Source organism: Calypte anna, chromosome 23 (genome assembly GCF_003957555.1).
Source record: "Calypte anna isolate BGI_N300 chromosome 23, bCalAnn1_v1.p, whole genome shotgun sequence".
NCBI lineage: Eukaryota > Metazoa > Chordata > Aves > Apodiformes > Trochilidae > Calypte > Calypte anna.
This window is the reverse complement of record NC_044268.1, coordinates 5,354,804-5,369,710: the sequence shown is the minus strand read 5'-3', so window position 1 is coordinate 5,369,710 and position 14,907 is coordinate 5,354,804.

Sequence of the window (14,907 nt, the reverse complement as noted above, 5' to 3'; positions counted from 1 at the left end):
TCAGTGCCAGGGGAGGCAGATCAGAAGGGCTGAGGAATGTATGGCAAGGGGCTGGAAGAAATGTGGATGTGCAGAAATAACATCTGTGAACAGGGTTTTTTTTCCTGGTGGCTGGAGCAGGGAGGTGAAAGCTGTTGCCTGTGGGACCAGCTCCCTGTATCCCACTGGTGGCTGGGCTGAGCTTGGCTTCCTCATGGTTTACTCACAGCTTCCTCAGTCCTAGGTAGGAAGGCTCAGGAACTCAGTTGCCAACAGCCATTGATTTCAGTGGGGTTTGGTTGCTTGATTGGTGAGAGAAAAGCCAAATTCCCTATAATTCTAGACTGATACACATTCAGCTATCTGCTGATTCCAGAGCTGGTGGGGTAATGGGGGAAAGAACTTGGCAGCTTTAACTCCAACAGCTCTCTCTCCCTTCTTTATGTTTCTTGCAGATTATTCAGCATGTAATCAATAACCTTCAATAAATCCCCAGCAATGCAGCTGTTGGGACAGAAATACCTGGTTCTGCAGAATCAGGACAGGACAGCAGTGACAGAGATTGGCAGCAGGGGAGGGAAACTGAGGAACAGGAAGGGTAGAGGTTCAAAAAGTGATTTGGAGAAAAGTATTTTCAGTCTGTTTGTCCAGGACCTCCCAGGACTCTCTATGTGTGTGTGTGTACACACGTATATTTATTTTTATATAAGATATGTATATATCACAGAATATCTCAGATTTATAGATGTGCAAGTAGGAGAAGCATCTGCAGAAATAGCAAGGAGCATCCTGTGGTCCAGCTGTGGTGGGGGAGCTCAGGGTATGGGGGTGGCTGAGCTCAGGGAGCATCTTTCCTCTTCTCACAATCAAAGTTCTTTTGTTTATTTCCCTAATTAGGCGCAGGACTCTTCATGAAGAGGGAAGGAACTCTCTAAGACTGGGCAAGAGGAGTTATTTCTTCCTCCCTGAGCCTAAAGCCCTTCATGGGATCTTGATGCTTTGTAATTATTTCTAGGAAGCCCCCTAGAAATGAAAAGCCTGGCTTTGGTTGGTTTTGTCAGCCATGGCAGAAAAGCTAAGTACATAATGAGATCATTTAAATACCTCAGATTTTTAGGAAGTTTGGAATTTAGATTTGGGCAGGGATTTCTGTGGTACTATAGCAGTGGTGGGAAATGCTCAGGTTTTGGGTTTTTTTCCCCTTGTCATTGCTCATCTTTATGCAACTCTGTTCTTGCATCAAGCCAGACTCAGGAGTGTCAATAAGGACTCAATTTCTCTTGAGACTTCTGCCCCATTTTCACAGACCTGCAAAATCTCTGTGAGCTGATTAAGCAGCCAAAGACTCATTCAGGGCATCATTACAAGTTTGTGGATTGAGCAAATGCAGAAAGCTTCATTTTTCACTGTTTTTCATAATTATCTGTTTCCTATTTGCTTGGTAAAATTCAGGCCTCTTTAACACACGTTTGAATTTTCAAATTAAAATACTGCTGCAAGAGAACCTGAATCTTTAAAGTAAATACCCAGCCCTGAACTGTATTTCTGTCTTCAGAAAGCAATAGAAGAAAACAGAAGAAATCTCTGAAAGTATAAGATAAAGCCTTTGAAAAATAAAGAAAAAAACTCCACAGAACTTTAGCAATAAACAACCAGCACAGTATGTGTTGCTGTGAGGTTTCATTGAAAAATGGGATTATTATCTGAAAATCCAAGCAGTGTTTTTTTGTTATAAAGAGTTCCAGACTACCTTGGTCTGCAAGGATGCCCCAAAGATATTTACCTATTATTAAATGAACACCTCTTTGGACAAACCAGTGACATTTACATTTCAGATCTATTTTTCTGCCTTCATATGGGAAAGAAATGTTACTTGTAACAGGGGCACAGACAGCAAACCTCAGTTTCCTAATCTGCAGAGTGGTGATAAGGGTAATGACTTTCTGGGGGTTTTTTTTTGAGCTGAGCAGGTATGATAATGCATTAAGTGTGCTTTTATTTTCATACTTCTCTAACTAGACCAACTTAAGGGTGAACAAGCACAGGACTGCCTAATAGCAGGGTGGATTATCCTCATTTTCCATGGGAATTGCTGTGCTCTGCTGAAGCCTGGGCTGTACCCAGGGATGGTTCTCTTGGTACAAGTGGTGTGCTTTATTTTGCATTGTAGAAATGTCCTGAAAATGTTCTGAAGTGAAACCCTGGCTCCTGGAGATCAGTGGGAGATTTGCAATTCACTCCCAGAGCAGGCAGGAATTCCTGTGAGGGGCTCCTGGGCTCTGACTTGGTGATTGAAACACAACCTGAGTGGGATTCAGTCTTCAGTGGAGGGAAAATCTCTGGTTATAGGAATGAAGAGACAGAAATCATGCTGGACAGTTTAATGTCTGTGCTGTTTGACAGCTCAAGTCCTCACTGGTGGGGTCTTTTTTTTAAAACTGGTTTGGTGGGAATGCAGGTCCCACAAATGAGGCTTTGCCTCCAGGAGATCCAGAACCTCTGTGTGCACAAACTGGGACCCTCCAGCAGTTTTCTGAGTCTTAGACCTTTCCATCGACACCCAGTTCCTTGGCTTGAGCTCAGAGTGCTTGTTTATTTGTCTTGGAATTTGATTTAGGAATTTAGAAATTAAATTGAGAAATAGATGTCCCTGGGCTGGCACTGTTGGGAGTCAGGGAATGCACAGAGCAGGACTGGGAATGTTATGGACTGAGATTATGGATTCCTTTGGGACTGTGGCTGCTGTGGCCAGGGATATTTAGGGCTTGGCACTCCCAATAACCAGAAACATTCCCAGAGGTTTTTCTGTGTGTGCAGAATCCCAGTGCTGGCACTGCTCAATCCACTGGTGTCAGAGAGGGGTGAGATGCTTGCATGGGACAAAGAAATAGTTATATCCACAGGGCCCAGCTCAAAGACAGCTTTAGATTCCAGATTCCCTCATGCTGGTTTCGTTAGTTGTGCTGGGGCAATTATTTCATACTTTTTTACCATTTTTATTTAATACAATTTTTATTTAATACGTTTTGCCATTGCAGACAGAACCTCCTGGAGCCTGGTGGGTCTTGTTCTTGCTTGTTCTTGCTGCTGCCCAGTGCAGTCTCCTCCTCTAAAATGGACTCTCCTTGGGATTAAAAGCTTTTTTTTAGCTCATGGTTTACAACATAGATACAGGAAAGTTCTCCTTGCCATTTCTCTCCAGCACTCTTAACTGTTGCATTATCTCAGAAGACAGATATCCAGGAGATAGGAGGTAAAATTGGGAAGCACCAGTTGTCCCAGGGAAAACAGGACACGAGTTCTTTATTTTGGGAAAGATTTTGATTAAGAACATGTTCTCATTGCTTTTTCCTTTCCTTATTCTGTGCAGCCCATTTGCAATTAAATTGAGTCGAGTTACCCTCCAAAAGGAAAGGTAGCTGCTCTGCAAATGAGCAGCATGAGTCTTCCTGCCTTTTGACAAATTATTTTCTAATGAAAAACATCTGCTCAGGCTACCAAGGTTCACTCATGCAAATGCTTTTTATTTTGCATATTGCAAAGAAGTCCTTTGGTTATATAGCCAAAAGGGACAGGAAGGTATTGATAAGGTGCAGCACTGGAATACAATTCCCCCCCACCCCATTTAATTATCCTTTTTCTTTGTAACAGGTGTAATGAGCACAACACCTGATGGCTAATGATAATCCAGATGGCCTGAGTTGTAGCTCCATATGTTGCAGGATTTAATGCAGAACAAGGCTGAAGTTAACTCTCTGTGGGGTAAGGAACACCGTGGTTTTCTTTGGAGGTTTATTTTGGCAAACAGGGGAGAAATAAAGGGAAATACCAGGGATATTTGGTTAATAGGGTGATGTGGAAGGCATCCATTCCACACTTTAACCCAAATTTGGGAAAAAAAGAGTGTAGGGAGACTTCCCAGCTCTGTTTTGTTTTCCAGCACCTTCTCAAGGTCTGGGTTTAGTCCTGGCAGAGGTTTGTTCTCTGCTGTTAGGAGTTGGAACCCAAATCCTGAATGGAATGGAACTCCATGTGCTGGGGCTATGTTGGGTCCAGCAGTTTGGTGATGCACACACTGACCTCCTGGCATGGTAATTTTATTATATTTCTCTCTGGGTATTCTGCTCTTGTAGTCCTGATGGAATCAGGCCTGGTTCACAGCATTTTAGGCTCTGTTACTTCTCTGTCACTCTTGGTGTTTCTGCTGATCTGTTTGGCCAAACTGAGACCACAATCAGGCTCCAGTGAGATGCAGAAATACTCCTGGAGCTGCACTTTTACCTTTGAGCTACTCACAGCCAGAGCCAGAGCCAGACTAACAGGGAGGTTTTCACCTTAGGTAAAAGTTAAGCTGTAAATCCTAAGGATTCTTTATACAAGAGGTGGCATCATTGTCCTCCTGGTACTGGAGGGGAAACTGGGGCAGACAGGTTGGGATTCAGCTAAAGCTCCCCAGGACATAAGCACATCCTTTCCTGGGTTGCTAAAGTGGCACCAGGTTTTCTTTTTCTACCATCCAGAGGACAAGAAACTTTTTTTTTTTTTTTTAATATTCTTTTTAAATTTATTTAAGAGAAGCAAAGCTGCCTTAGCAAATATTGTGGAATTCTGCAAAACAGATCTGACCCTGGGGGGTCAGGAATCCACAGCAGCCTCTGCCTGTGCTTAAGTTTTGGAAAAGATTTCCTCTGAGGTGGCAGTGTTGCTGGTGTTCAGTCTCAAGCCTGGCATCACTTGACTTGTCCAGAAGGGTTTTTGGTGCATTTCAAGCAGGGATTCCACATTCTTTCCTAGGATAATGAATTCCTCTGTTGGGAAGGGAAACAAATCCCCTTTTCTTAATATGCATTCATCTTGCAGCTGATCCCGGGATCTGCTTTGTAACACTGATGGCAATGTTGCCTCTCCAGCCCTGGGAATAAGCTGCAGCCCATCCATGAGGCCAGAGGAAAATCTCAGCCTTTTTTTGTGTGTATTTATGCCATTACCTTGCAGTAAGGACTTAGCCTTGGTAAAAGCCAATATTCTGATTTTCCTGCTTGCAGCCCCATCTGAATCAATTCCTGGCAGCATGTCTTTCATTGAGCCTTCACACTGGAGACACGAACAAGGAATGATTTTCAGTGGGTACAGAGCAGCAAAATGAATACCTGCAAAGAGACAGAGCTTTTGTGGGGTGACAGCACTTTTCTTCTATAAGTAGGCAAGAAAACAGAGGCAGTGCAGCCTTCCCTGCTCTCCTCCTGTGTCACACTGTGGTTTAAAGAGCTCTTGGCCTTGGGATATGAAAGATTTTACTCTTAATTCAGAGCCATGTAAGTTGTTTGGTTAAGTTGAAATAGAGTTTTTAGATTCCTGTGATTGCTAGGGACTGATTCAGAGGGTTCTTTCTTGTGTTCTTATTCAGGGATGTGGGTAACAAAGGCACTTTGCACATTCTCACTTCATACCTGACAGAAAGCCAGGCCAAGATGAATGCTTCCTCCTAACACTAAAAAGGACACTAACCAAGGAGGTGAAAAAGCTTTTGCTTTTCTCCATCTCATCAGTAGCTGCTGATGCTGCCAGAGCACAGGTTGTAGAGGTTTTAATACAGGAGATTATGGATTTCAACCCTTCTGTTGGCTCGAGGGACCCCTCAGAGTGCTGAACTCAGGATGTCAGGAGCTGGGAAGGATGCTGCAGAGACAGAGATCTCAGCATCTGCCTTTGCATCCAGCTCTGCAAATGCTGGGTCAGATCCCCTGCAGCTCTGCTGAAGTTACAGATCTCCCCCAATTTGCTCCTCTGGGGAGGATCTGGCTCACCCTTCATCATCCAGGCTCACCCTGCCAGCCTGGATGCTGGGATTAACCCCTTGGTGCCAGAGGCAAAGTGGTTTTTTGGAGCCTGGAGAGGCTTTCATCATAAGGACAGAGGAATTCCCAAGGTCTGATGCTCTTGCAACAGTCCCTTATGCTTCCAAGCCACAGAAAAGGATGAAATGAACAAAAGGAGTGGTTTTGCTGTAGAAAAAAGGAAAATAAAAGATATTTGAGAACAGGCAGAAAATGTGTGATCCACAATAGGAAGCGAAGGGGGAGGATTTTCTGGAGCATGTTGAACACTTCATTCCCTCCCTAGGCCTGGCACTTGGCTGCCACATGAGGAAGGGAAATCAAGAAGGAATAATTCCCTCAAACCTTCAAAGTTCCCTCCTTGCCAGGGCCAAGATGCTGAATCTGTGGGAGCTCCTCAGGCTGGACTTGCCTCTGCCATATTCCCTGGGATCTGGCAGGGAAGTTTTTCTGGGCATGTCCTGTCAGTGGGAGGAGGGTTGAGTGACATTTTTGCATCTTTTCACCATTTTTCCTCCCTGTTGGAGCACTGAGTCTCTTCGGGACCAGGAATCTCTTCAGCCTTGGGGTGGCAGCATTCAGCTGCATTTCTGGGAAGCCCTGTGCTTCCTCTGCTTCCTTTGGGTACCTGGATAGTTTTGGAAATGTGGCCTGGAAAGCCATGATGCAGCTTGCAGCAGTGATGCTCAAACCTACAGATCAGGAAGCAAATGAAACAGCAAGGGCCTTGTCACAGCAGTCACTCCGGAGAGTTTCTGAACCTAAATTGCCCAAACCAAGCAGGGATGCTGACTGAGTGAATGCAGACAAAACATAAGGCACCCAGGCAATGAAAGAAGGAAATGAAGCTAAACAAAGGTAAAGCAGCAGCTGAAGCAGAATAACAAATGTGCTCAGGCACTCTCTGTGGTTAATGCAGGCAGAGCTACAGGGGAGCTCAGTGCACTCCCTTCTCCTCTGCTTCAAGTGCTTATTTACCCAGGTGGAACAGGGATGACATCCTCTTCTTTATGAGAGCTACAAGTAATTTTAGATCTGTTTAAACAAGCATTAGGGAGGTGTGGAGCTGATAGCAGGGAGATTTGATGGTCACCGAGTACCATCAGGAGAGCCAGACCCACGCAGATGCCTCCTATCTACAGCAGAGCTCTTCAGAATGCTTAGAAATAAATCTATTTTCAAGCTCTATTTCCCCCCTTTCACAGAATTGTAATCTCATAGAAAAAAAACCAGGTTATGCATTCAGACTGGGCGTTATTCCTGCACAGTGAAACTCACTGCTGAGCAAAATGCACGAGTAGGGTCGGAGCTGTTTGAGTTTTGGAGGGGCAGAGCAGAGCTTTGAACTCATCCTGTCCCTGGAAAGCAAACTGAGTTCCTGCCACACATCTCGGGGGCTGTGGTACCTCTAGGGGAACCTGGGAATAGTGTGGTTGGATGGAAAAAACCAGGAAGAGCTGGTTTCCCAGCTCCCAGGATAGCATCACACAAGGTGGGTGCTGTTTGCTCTTGGCATCTTATGTTTCCAGCACTGTAAACCCACAGAGCTGCTGGGACTCAGACGCTGGAGAGGTTCAGTCTTTGGCCAGCTAATTGGACTCCATCCTTGCAAGAAAGGAGGGAATAAACCCCAAGGGTGTTCTTCCTCCAGATCCTCTGTCCAGGGCTGTGTCCCAGTCAGTTTCTCCAAAAATCAGATCCCCCCCCTCCTGTCCAGCAGCACTGAGGCAACTGGTTGTGTAGCCAACAGCCACAGCAAAACACTCTGGCTATGTCACACCTGATCAGTTTCAGCTTCCCAGTACTGTAACATAAATTCAGCTGGAGTCATCTTTTAGCAGACACTGAAGTATTACTCAATTTTGCATTTTTGGAACATTAAAAAGAACCCCTTGAGTGCTCTGCACCCAGTCCTGTCCTGCTGTGTCTCACAGCTCTTGGCTTTTACTGCTGCTGTATTGACAGTCCAGGCACTTTCAGATTATTTATCCTGCCTGTGCTTTTTCATTTAACATCTCACAAAGTCCATTACCCTCAGTGCCACTTCCAATTGGCATTTGAATTTAAGGTGAAATCTAGACCTTGTAAGAAAGAGGTTATTTTGTTCTTCTTCAGATGGTTCTGTCTCCTACACAGTGTCACTTTGGCTGATTCATTTATACAACCTGACAAAAATCTCCCAATTTTTCATGAATGACTTCTCTGGGAGTGTCAGACTGAATTTGCTCAGTTGAACAATGTGCATCTACCAGTGAACTGGAGAGCAAAGAGCTGAAGCTAGACAGGGAAACCACCCTGAGATGGTGTTTCCTTTCCTGCTTTCCTCCTCAGAAAAGGAAGATTTTCCCAGTTATTTCCCTTGTCCCATCTGCATGCCTGCTGCCAGTGCATTGGGTTCTCCTGACACCTTGGGCTGATACCACATTATCTCAGCTAGCTCTGTGGGACTGGGTTTCCCTCCCTCCTATGTCTCCAGGATGTTAAATTCTAGTTACATCTTTGTTGCCACATTAAAAAAAAAAACAACAACCAACCCACAAACAACAAGGGTTAACTCCTCTGGCTCAGTGTGAGTATTTTTACCTAGAATCTGCCTTTGACTGCAGTGGGGAAAAAACTCCACACCTCTCAAAAGAACAAGGAGAAAAAAATCAGTTCTGCCAGAATCAGCTTTGATTGGGACAGGGAGTTGTCACCAGACCTGATGCTCATCTTAACACTCCCTGATCCCCTCCAAACTTGCAATCCCAGCCTGCTAATCTCATCAGACATTAGGGGCTCAATTAATGCTGGCAACAAAGAGTTGTAGGACCAGATGGGGAGGTCCCAAAACTTGGGGATGTGTCCCACTGTGCCTTCAGGAGGTGGCTCAGGGCAGTGCCACTTGACCTGTGCTTATCTGTCAACCCCATCGTCTTGTGTCTGTAGGAAGAGAAGGCTGGGGGTGCTGGAGGAGCACTGGGGGTTAACTGGGGTGCAGTGGGGTTGCAGTCTGCATGGATGGATGCTCAAGTGGAAGGATTTGGTCCTGGCCTTCAGCACATTCCCTCTCTGGGGAGAAGGAAGTAGGATGGGCAGACAGGTGGTGGATACAACTCGTAAGGTGTTGTAGGGGTGTGCTGGGGAGGGGAGAATCAGCCCATCTGCAACTGGGTTTTCCTGCTTTGCCTTAACCTGGGCTCTGTGGGAAGCCAGGCTGTGTGGAGCACTGGTGTCTCATCACTTTGTTGCCAGCCACCTCATTTAGTGTGTAAGATTATTTATTTTGGTAGGTAATTACATGCGTTGATACCTTAGTCAGCGATTAATTAATCTTAATTGGATGCAAATTAATTAAGAACACCAACTGTCAAAGTCGGTTTGCTCTTACCCAATTCCTCTGTCCCCTGGAGTAAAACTGAAGATTTTGTCCCCAAATCAGGGTGTCAGCATGAGTGTGACACAGGTCTGTGCCCAGCAGGGCTCCAGGGTGGAGTGGAGGTCTTGGGGTGGACATTACACTTTATTTTTCTTAAGAAAAAGGCACTTCCAGGGGACACTTCCTTATGGGAAGACACCTTCTGATGAGAAGTGGATCTGGACCTAGCACTGAGTAAAGAAAGGAATTAAGATAGGAAGGAGAGAACTGAAATGATCCCTTTCCACATTTAATCACTGCAGGAGACACTGTAGGGAAGATGTGTCTGGCCAGGAGGCATCAGGACAATGTCATGATTTATTCTGCTAAGTATTAGTTTGTCAGGATAGGAAACCTTGTGTATATTGCTCTTTCCTCTGAAGTACAAGCCAGGTGATAGGATCATGGATCATGTGCAGCAAGAATTACTACTAGAATACTACTAAGTAACAACTAGAATAACTACTAAAGCAGCTTAAGATTGCACTGACAGGGTGTGGAAAAAAAAAAAAAAAGAGGGGGCAAGAAGAATGATTTTCTCTGTTTAAACATTTGGGTAATGGGAATACAGTAAGTGCTCCCAGGACATGCAGTGAGCTGTGTCATGGGATGGCAACATTCAGCAGCCCAGAGCCAGAGCAGGACATTTCTTACTCAGCTTTTATTCTTTATTTTATTATATTATATATATTATGATATATATTATTATATTTTATTATTCTTTAAATATTAGGTGTGTTGTCCAGGGGAATAATCCCAGCACCATCTGTAGTAAGTAGAAAGAGAGGATGGTTCACATGTTAGGTGGGAAGGATTTATCCTCCTGGAAAGCTGCTCCCTGGGCTGGGGACAGAAGGAGCCCACAGAACCTCCCTAAAGTACAGGTCCCAGCATTCAGACAGCTGATGGGAGGCATCCTGCTCATGTCCCTTGGAAAAGAAGGGGTAAGAGTGAAGCAAGAGATTAATGGGAGACAATCCCTGGTTTGGAAGCAAGTACAGATAGGATGCTACTGCTGTAGAGCTGCTCTTCTAGAGATCCTGGTGCACTCTCAGCCCTGGCAGCTTTCTGTGTGCTCATATATGAAATGATTAAAGCAATGTTCCCACTTTCAGGTGGGAAATCCTGCAGGGAAGCAGCACAGCTCAGCTCCCTGAGCTGGATGTGTCCTGGGTGCTGGGCTGGGTATGAACATGGTGTTTTGGGGAGGGTTTCTGGGCATCAGGCAGCCTGCTGAGGGTTTCTGTGCCAGGTGAGCTGGTGGTCTCAGCCAATCTCAGCTAAAAAGTCAGCTAAAAGTTTCTTTTTCCACTCAGTTTTGTAAGAGGCAGGCCATGTAGTGCATTCAAGTGTAGGGCAAGTTTGTGAAATAATTTAATATCCCCATATGCTAAAGGGCCTTTAATGGTTCAGCCTTCAAGGGACCAGTTTCACTGACTGCAGAGCCCAGCATTAATCTGACCTTTTCTTATTCTTCATCCAATAACTCATCTACAGAGGCTGTTCTTCCAGTATTTAGTAGGTGTCTGTTCTCACTTAACCTGTGTTTCAAATCAGAGTTCTTCAGAAGAAATCTCCCACGTCAGTTGAGATGCTAAAAAATAAAATCAGAATTCTAACTCTTAAGAAGATGTAGATTTTCCAGCAAAGCCTGCAAATCAGCTCCACTTGTGTGCATTTCCAAAATATCTCACTGCAGTGCCAATCATCTGAAGCAAGAGGGGGGAAAAGTGTCAGGATAATTCACTGGATGCACAGAGTCATTGAAGAGATTCATGGGCAGCCTGCTGTAATGGCAAGTTTGCAGGGGCCATCAGAACTCTTCAGACATCAAGCTAAAAAATGACAAAGAAATTGAAAAGAATGATTTGTGCTCTGAACCTGAGGATGGTCGAGACCACTCCACCAAAAGAAGGATGTAATCTTATCAAAATATGTAGTTAACCCCACAGTCTTTGTCAGATGGGTGTACCTATAGAACAGCCACAAATCACCATGGAGGGAAATTGATTGATCTGCAGGACTTTGATAATGTAAAATCTCTTTCATTTAAATCTACACTGGACCAGCAGACCTGAGGACGTTTGGAAGAGGAACAAAACTGCCAAGCAGAGCAGAAATAAACCCAAACAGCCCAGCTCAGGCAGGAATTGTCAGGTGGCAATGATCCCATCTGAATGCATTCACCTGGCACATCCCAAATCCGGACTCTGCAGCCCAGAGCTCTGCTCCAGAATCAGGGAGAGGTTGTGAGAAGAGGGAGCTGAGTTCTGGGGGGTCTGCAGAAAACAGGCAGCAATTCCTATAGAAATCTTAGATGAGAAGATGAGTCTGGATGTCTTGTCCTTCACTCTTTGGGAGCAGATCACTGGGTTACAAGGCAGCAGTTTTTTTTCCCATTTTTTAAGCTGAGGATGGTTCTTCATTATGGATTGTCTGGGTTTCTTTAGCTACTGGAAACTTGTTTTCTTTCCTTCCTTCCTTTCTTGTTTTCTTGCCTTCCCCACAGTATCCAGGGCTGGACCCTCAGCTCTAACAACATGTTATGAAAATGATCTGAACCAGCTGCAGCTGTAATTCCTCTCACTGGGAGCTTCTGTTTGTCAAAATCCTGTAGCTCGAGTACAGTTTTATGTAAAACTTCTCTATACAAAACATAGGGGAACAATTTGCAGGGAAAGTTTCTGGAACTCCTGCTCCTCAGTCTTACTTGAAACTATAACAAATGCCTTCTGATACCAGGAGGAAAACCCTGTTGGGTCTCTTCCCTCCTCCATCTATTTCCTCATGTCCTTGAGTCTCTCTGTGTTTCACAGAATCATTTGGGTTGGAAAGGACCTCTGAGATCCTCAAGTCCAACTCTTAATCCAGTACCACTGTAGTTACCAGACCATGGCACAGGTGCCCTGGGACATCCCTTCTGGATGTCCTGTCCTCTCCATCAGCTTGGAAAACCTCAGCCTGAATCTCACCATTGGTTCCAGCAAATGGTGGTGGCTGTCAGGTTCTCCAGACCCAGTGAGTCACCTCCAAAACCCAGCATTTTAAGCTGTGATTTTTGACCCACTGGGTTGTAAATACAATCACAGCTTCACAGGGAGGAGGTACAAAACTTCCTGAGTTATGACCTGCTTTACAGAAGTAGATTGAAGAGGTTAAAGTGAATAAGAAGGGAAAAATGATTCTGAGTTTTAAGTGACTAAAGAGTTTTGCAAAAAAAAAAAAAAAAACAAAAAGGGAGGAGTATTACTGAAGGAAGTGAGAAGTAAAGTATTGATGTAAGGACAGCTTGTTCCACAGATCTCCTCAGGTTTTGGGTTAACAGAGTCAAGCACTTGGAGAGGCCCAAAGAGCTCAGATTTACTGCTGGCACCAAGCAAATTAAAGGACTGGAGCATCCTGGAAAGATGGTTTATCAATGGCTGTGCTGCTGAAGGCAAAGTGGAGACAAGAGGAGGATCATGACAAATGGCAGCACTTTTCACAGAGATTTATTCCTTTCTCGGGGCTCCTCACTTCACACAATCTCCTGGGAGCCTCATGGGAACATTTTATCTCCTTTCATGGGTGCCAGGAGAGCTGAGCACTTGGTGATCACCTCGTTTGGACCCTCAAGATCTTCATGTTGGGATCTGCACGTTGGGTTTGGCAGGAGGAGGTTTTTGGCCATTTGCAGAATTCAGTTCTCATTCTCAGGACACTTGTGATGACACGAGGATGCCAGACGTGTAAAACAGCAGCTTTCAAGATTTCTGGATACGTTTGCTTCTCATTAGGCAGCATCAAAATCAAATCAGTTTGGAGTCACCAATGAAACAGGTGTAAGGGGAGTTAAATAAACGTGGCTGGCAATCTGAAAAGACAATTGTTTTGAAGGTTGGAATCCACATTTTCTTTTGGAAATTTCTTTGGTGGTCCCTTGGGGGAGCTGCTCTTTTAGTCACCTCCTGTCCTCACTCTGCTCTTGCCACAGCTGCAGAACAGATCAAAACCCTGAAGAGAGGAAACCATGAACCTTTGTAACCCAGAGGTGTCCCAGCACAAGTTCGTGGTGGCAGATGTGGCCTGTGGTGCCAAAAGGGAATGTCTGTGATCAGCACTGCTTGGGTAAGGTGGCACTAAGAGGGTGAGACCAGATCCCAGCCTGGCTCAGCCCACATTAATTCAGCTTTTATGAACCTCAGTCTGCATTCCAGCTGCAGCCTTTGAAAGCAGCTGCAGATTTTGCCCTCCCTCACCTTGGTCCTTCCACTTTTCCTGCCCTTGGTGACACTGAGCAGTGAAATGACCAAGCTTAGGGCAAAATAATGAACAACAAATGCCTTTTGGCAGGGTTTCTCTATATTGGTGTCAGATTGGTCCTCTGACTGTCAAACCAGCACCCAGAACTGCATCACACATCAAATCACACACTGCCTGTGATGTTAGATGAAAGGACATCTGTCCTTGCTCTAAGTCTCCCAAAGCTATTAACTTGTCCTGGAAGGGCCTTCAGCTCAGTGTTCCTTGTTTCAGAGCTGGCAGGATTAATAGGAAACTACTGGATTATTTCTCCATTTAGGATCATGCCCAGGCTTAAGTAAATTACTGCAGGTTCTGCTTGCCAGATTTTGTGCTTGCAGCCCCATGGTAATCTGCAATAATCAGGAGGAATGAACTCAGATGAGCCCTTTGCAACTCAGTGCTACTCAGAAGGAAAAGAGGGGCAGGAGATTGGAGTCAGGTTTGTGAGGTGTGCACTGGGCTTGTTCCTCTGCCAGGACTTTGATGGTCAACCAGAATTCCTTCCTTCCACACAGGGGCTCATTAGCAAAGTAGTTGTCACTCTGGAATCATCTCATAGATGAGCAAAGCTTTTGCTGGCTGTTGTCTTGATTTGCTCTGTGTTGATCAGAACTGAAACAGTAATAAAATTGCTTTCATTTGCACCAGGAGGGACTTGGGATGTAAATGGTTTCATGGTTTCGAGGAACCTTTTTTCATTCTTTCCAGTAATTATGCCCAGGAGGGGGAAAAGCACTTGAATTGCATAAGACATATGCCATTGTACATGACAATTCCTATTTTATAAAGCATTTCATAACCCCTACAGGAAAATAATGCTCAGTCTATATTTGTTTAAGTAGAGAAGCTAACTAAAAGATTCTAAAGGGACTGAACTGGGGAGTTGTGTGGAGAGATGTGGCAATGAGAAGGGAAAAAGCCAAGAAGTTTCTTGACTCTTCCAAATCTGGAGAGTTTCAGATTCAGTGCTAGCCCTGAAAAACTGGGGGTAGTAAGTGGGGTGCAAAAGAGGTGAAACCCTGCCATGGGATGGCAGGGACACAGAATCCAGCTCCAGACTTAACATCAGTCAGCAGTTTCTAACCTCTTCATTCCTGCAGGAGGATGAACTAAAGGGGGTGAAGATTTGGTGCTGAGCTCTCTTAACCTGTATTTTCAGGCAGGTGGTTCTCGTGCATGTTTGTTCTGAGGACACAGAGCTTGGGAATCCCTGCTTGTCAAGTGCTTTTTTTTTTGTTTGTTTAAAGAAAAAGGAGGACCAGAAAAGAAGGAAAAAAAAACCTTGGAAGCTGAAGTAAAACATTCGAGGGAACAGAGCAAGGAGGTGATTGGGATGAGGAGGTTTATGGAAGTTTGTTTTATCAAGGACTCAGCTAAAGGATTTTCCAATGCCTGTGACTTTTAGGGAGA